Source organism: Urocampus carinirostris, chromosome 2, assembly GCF_059441175.1.
Source record: "Urocampus carinirostris isolate Australia breed hairy pipefish chromosome 2, RoL_Ucar_1.0, whole genome shotgun sequence".
NCBI lineage: Eukaryota > Metazoa > Chordata > Actinopteri > Syngnathiformes > Syngnathidae > Urocampus > Urocampus carinirostris.
The window spans coordinates 63,223,625-63,229,624 of NC_142350.1; positions in this window are offsets into that span (position 1 = coordinate 63,223,625).

Below are 6,000 nucleotides of genomic sequence, written 5' to 3' on the forward strand. Positions count from 1 at the left end.
TTCTCTAGTTCTCCCATTCCTCCCACATTCCAAAAACGTATTAGGTGAATTGGCCGGTCCAAATTGTCCCGAGGTGTGAATGAGCGAGCGAATTGTCTGTCCCTGTGTGCCCTGCGACTGGCTTGCAACCAGTTCAGGGTGTCCCCTGCCCACTGCCTGAAGATAGCTGGGATGGGCTCCAGCAGCCCCGCGACCCTACTGAGGATAAGCGGTGCAGTTAATGGATGGATGGATGGATAGTTCTGCCATACTTAACATATTGTGCATAAGTCTGGGGAAATCATTACAAAAGTTCACTCCAGCCCCTTTTTATCCTCCGAAAACGGGCAATAAGAACCATACAGAGGGTAGGATATTGAGATCATACTAATATTTTATTCCTGCAGTACGGATTATTAAAATTGGATGATTTAGTAAAATTTTTCACTGCACAACTGCTATTCATGGTCAACAAAAACATGCCAGAGAACATCCATAAATTATTCATTGGGAAAGACGGAAATTATAACTTAAGGGAAAGTAATTTTAATTCCAAAGGTGAGAACCACCAGGAAAAGTATGTGTGTGGAGTCAAACTTTGGAACAATTTACAAGACGAGATCAAACAATGTTCAACTATTCACTTGTTCAAATTTAAATACAAAAAAACATTACTGGCGTAATACAGAGATGAAATGAAATGATCTGAAACGATCTGCATTTATATAGCGCTTTTCAAGTCAATTACTTCCCAAAGCGCTTTACATTGTGCTTCACATTTCCCAATAGCGGCCGTGATCTGTGCAGCCATGTAAGGCGCTAACCTGCTTATTGGGGGTATTGGGGGTTCAGTGTCTTACCCAAGGACACTTCGACATGTAACCCGGACAAGCCGGGATTCGAACCGGGATCCCTTAATCCTAAAACGATCGCTCTACCTCCTGAGCTACTGCCGCCCCCAATGAAGAAAATGGAGTATGGAATTACTGCGTTTACAACTATAGTTAACCTTGTTGTTATTGTTGCTATTGTTATATCATAACTGTTATTATTAATATTAATACTTTTTTTTGTTAATATCATTGGTGTATTTAATAGGCAAGATGAAAGGGTAGGGAATATAAGCATCTGCTTCTTACTACCCCTTCTCAAACATATTATGTCACATTGTTTTGTTGTTGAGTTGTTTATGCTTTTATTTTAATGTTCTAAATTTGAACATTGTTTTCAATCATTCATTCATTTATTCATTCAACAATAGTCTGTGGTCTGTGCAGCCCTTTGAGACTCCTCGTGATTAAGGGTTAGACAAATAAACATGACTTGACTTGACTCCTGAAACAAACCCCTGAGTGCAATGTCTCAATAGTTCCGTTAGATGGCAGCTCATGTCAAATTACAAGTGTCACATGTCTTTTTTTAGCTCTAACTTATAATTTTGGAATGTGAGAGGATAGGTGTTTGTGAGTTGTTTTGTGTAAAATGTATCCACGCATATTTATACTGATAATTACATATTTGGTTTGTTTCTTGCTTTTAATTTTTGAAGATTTTTTGTCCTCATCATGATTGTTTTCCTTATAGGAATTTGTGGAGGATTTTTTTCAACTTTCTAGTGTTTTGGGGAAAATGTGTATATTTCCATCCATCCATTATCTGCACCACTTATCCTCAGTAGGGTTGCGGGGGTGCTGGAGCCCATCCCAGCCATCTCCGGGCAGTGGGCAGGGGTCACCCTGAACTGGTTGCTAGCCAGTTGCAGACGTATATATTTATTGTGTGCAAATGTCCCATTGAGGTTTATGGCCTTCTGCCTCCCTCTGAGAAGCATTCCCTCTTGCACTTATCTTCGACACTGTTTAGAATAAGCCAGAATCCGCGTCTGTCAACCAGACAAGTACATTAACCACATCTCCTCGGTCGTTTCTACTAGAAAGAGATGATGTTTTGAAATAAGACGGCAAAGTACAAGTCTGTAGAACGAGTAAGCTCTGCATAAATGCAAGTTGACAGCTCCGTCTCAGCAAAGTCATGCGATGGTGCCTGGCTGTCTTGTAGGCCACGTTAGGGATGTAACTTCCTCCGCTAACTCATAAATCTCCTTGGACCGTGAGCATGGCGGGCGCCTGGAATACACATTGAGAGTGAAGAGCTTGCTCCAAGTCCCTGGCCTTGCTCAACCCCGCCATTAAATGGCGGTTGGCCTCCTGAATGGAAAGATCTACACGGCGAAGCATTGCTACGCATTTGTCTGATTGCAATCAGCGGATCAGAGATACTACTTCAGTGGTCACATTTTTCTAGAGCTTTTGGTTTGGATTTTGTAGAATTCCATATGTCAAGTATCGTTGAATTGTCTTTAAAGACATCCTCAATTCCATTTAAACGGATCCACTTGAGAATGCAGGATACAATTGAATGTGTTTGGATTAAGTTCACTGAGGTGATTAAAGGGAATGACTGAGATCTGCTCCTAGATCTTGTGCACTGTCCTGGTTGACTTCTGCAACAGTGCATGGACACAACGAAATTGCCCTTGGCAGACCTGGATGGGTAATCCAGAAGGACTTAGAGTGGGATCTTGGCTTTGAGCCACCATGGTAAGATCTATTAGGGCTTTCTGGAGTGGAGGGTCCATCGTAAAGTCAAATTTTGTTATCAAGAGGAGTGTCATGATTACTGATGTGACTTAGCTGTGCCCGCTCTTTTGGCGCCAACTGCGGCGGGTTCTGATTTACTCCCGGTCTGTATTCAAACTCAGTCCTGTCTGTTCCCTTTTGGTCAGTCCGTCTACGAACCTCACTGAACATTAGGCAAGCCTTTTTCGACCCTGACTCTCACCTGTCCTGTTTTTTGCTCCCGTCTGTCTCCGGCTTCGACCTTTTTTGATCCTGACCACGTTTCCTCTCCTGTCCCAGTTACCTACCTGTTTTTTTCCGTCCCTGACACCGCCATCGCTCGCTACGGAAGATCCTCTTCCGCGTTCGGAGCAAAATCCGAATACGAGAGCGACTCCCTTCCCGCGTCCAGCGAACACCGGATCGTGGGTGCTTTCTCTTTCAAGTCAAGTCAAGTCATTTTTATTTGTATAGCCCTAAATCACTTTCCTCCAATAAAACTTGTGAGAACGGTAACGCAAGTGCGTCCTGTTTCTGTTCTGGTCCTGACAAGGAGCAGTGTTGTAATGTTCTTGCTATGAAACAGTAGGTCAATGGGTGTCATCCCTATCAGATTTTATGCTTGGTTTTCTTGAGGAATATTCACTGAAAAGGCTCCATAGGAGTTTGGGGTACCAAACTATTGGTACAGGCTGTTCAGTCCTTGAGTACCCAAGTCCAAATATGTTTCTGTTGGCTTGATAAGCATGGTCTTGACGTCTCCCACATGAGTATTAGCTGTGACAGGTTGATGCTGTGCTTACTCATGCTAGCTGCAAACACTGTCGCTGATGAGTTGGGCTGGCATAGCCTTCCCAAATATTAGCTCATGCTAGCTGTAAACACTGTCAGCAATGAGCTCCTGAGTCATAATAACAGCTAAATCCTAACGACTTCATGCTGATGTATATATGTTAACAAGGCTACATGCTAACAAATAAATGATAAATGCTTTAGGCTAACAAAATATGCTAATTGGTCAATGCTAACTGCTTCTTGCTTACAAATTATGCTAACGGCTACCTGTTAACAGTTAAATATTGACAATTTATGCTACATGATAACAAACTGTGCTATTAACGGCTGAATGCCAAAGGCTACAAGCTAACTAGAGCTGAGAGTTCAGCACTTAGGATAAAAATGTATGCAAGACTTTTAAATCTGAGACTATGGTCTTTCCTGCTTGGAAAAGGATTTAGAAGTCTTTCCAAGTGCAGCAAGTGTAGGAGTTTAAGTTAGCCTGGTGTTTTGTTCTCAGTTAATGGAAGAATGCTGTTACGAATTGAAAAGTGGATCGGTCCTATGTCTGTAATCCTGGCAAAGAAGATTGTGTGTCAAAAATACAAAAGGCTAAAATGAGTTTCCTGTGAAGCTAATCTCTCGCAGTTAGAAGTTAAGACATCTGGGAGAGGCTCAGAGTTTAATCGCTACTCTTCCGCCGTGGAAGGACACTAATGAGGTGGCCGTCTGATAAGGATTTCCTCGGCACACCTCCTTGGAAAATGTTCCAGCCATGTTTCACATAGTGTAGGAACCTGTGAAGACCCAGGACAAGTTGGAGTGACTTCCTCCAAAAAATCAGAATAGGGGTCACCAAAACATATGGTAACAACCTAGTAATAACATGTAAACTAATGAGGTGGCCATCTGATAAGGATTTCCTCTGCACACCTCCTTGGAAAATGTTCCAGGGAATGTTCACATAGTGGAGGAACCTGTGATGACCCAGGACAAGTTGGAGTGACTCCCCAAGAAAAAATCTGAATACGGGTCACCAAAAAACACATGGTAACAACCAATGTTCCCTGTAATTTTCCACGAGTCTGAGCGTTCACACAAAGTCGGTGAGCAACGCTTGAAACAACAGTGAGCAACAGGAATCCCAAGTGTGGCAACTAAGTCATCATACATGTCCAAAACTTGACATCAAGTTACATTTTTCACTTTTGAATGAATTGACTAATGTTTTATTGCAAAGGTTGTACGGCCTACAAACGCCATTGGTTTTTACAACAATTCTTTCACAAGACATCCATTTTTTTTTCCTGGTATCCTTTGTCGCATAATACTGACATTTTTGGGGGCTTATTTAGTCGGTTGCATGATACAGAACTGTATTTAATCACATTTTTTAGTGGAAGTACAATGTTGGCAACAAGATTGACTTGGTATAATTGGAAATTATTTGAATGCAACACAAACTTTTTCTTCTTTTTCCCTGTTTTTTTCTATTCTTTTTATTCCTTTAAAAAAATCTCATTGTAATTATTTTTTCCTAGCTGTTACTTTTTTCTTTTTGTTCTCTATTTACTTTTTTCCTGTTTCTTTCTTTTCTTTTTTCCCGGCTTTTTTTCTGAAATTTTCCTTCTTTTTTCTCTTCCCTTTGTTTCTTTTTTTTCTCGGCTTTTCACGCCTCTTTCATTTTGGTATTTTTTTCTTTGTTGTTCTATTCCCCCTTCTTTTAAGTCATTGTGTGCATGGTTTTACATTATATTTGGTCATGTTGGGATGAAAGAAGCAAAAACAACCTGAAGAGCCGTTTAGTGAGCCGAGCCGAAAAAGCCGGTTCTCGAAAAACTGCGCTGGATAGATTTTCTTGTGAACTGAGAATGTGCGGGCAGTGCGCGATTGTGCACGCGCGCAGCTTAGAGGGAACATTGGTAACAACCTAGTAATAACATGTAAACTTATAAATTTGGACATGCATATCAACCTGGTAGCCCTTCGTGTGCAAATCAGTATTCAAAAGGAAGGTCTTTTCTCAAAAGGTTGGTGACGCCTGGTTTAGTTTGTCCTAAGAAGCCATTAAAGTAAACTATGAGAACTACTAGCCAAGGTATTTAGCTGCATCAAATACTTGGACTTTAAATAAGTCACATATCAAATTTCTGCCTTTTTTCATAGTATTTGGCTAACACGCAGATGACTCAAGCTGAACCTTGTCTTCCTTTGAAAAAAGAAGCTTTGGTGCTATATAGTTTTAATTCTGCTCAGATATTTGGGAAGAAATGCAGGAGCTTTAACGCTGACACCAAATATGCTATCTGTTTAGTGGATACATTGAATAGCGTTACACTTGAACAGAAGCATATAGTAGAACTACTGAGATCTTGTGAATGATAATGGTTCAGTCCCAACCCATGTTACTCAACAAATATGTCAAGACCAGGACAGAGACAGGACCCACTCGCGTAATGTTACTCACAGTTTTATTGGGAAGAAGGGAAAGGATCGCACACACGATCCGGAGATCGCTGGTCGCGGGGAGCAGGTTGCTCAGAGGCGTAAGTGGTATTTCCGTGGCGAGCGATGGCGGTGTCGGGACGGGAAAAAACGGGTCAGTAGATAGAAGAGCAAAAATGTG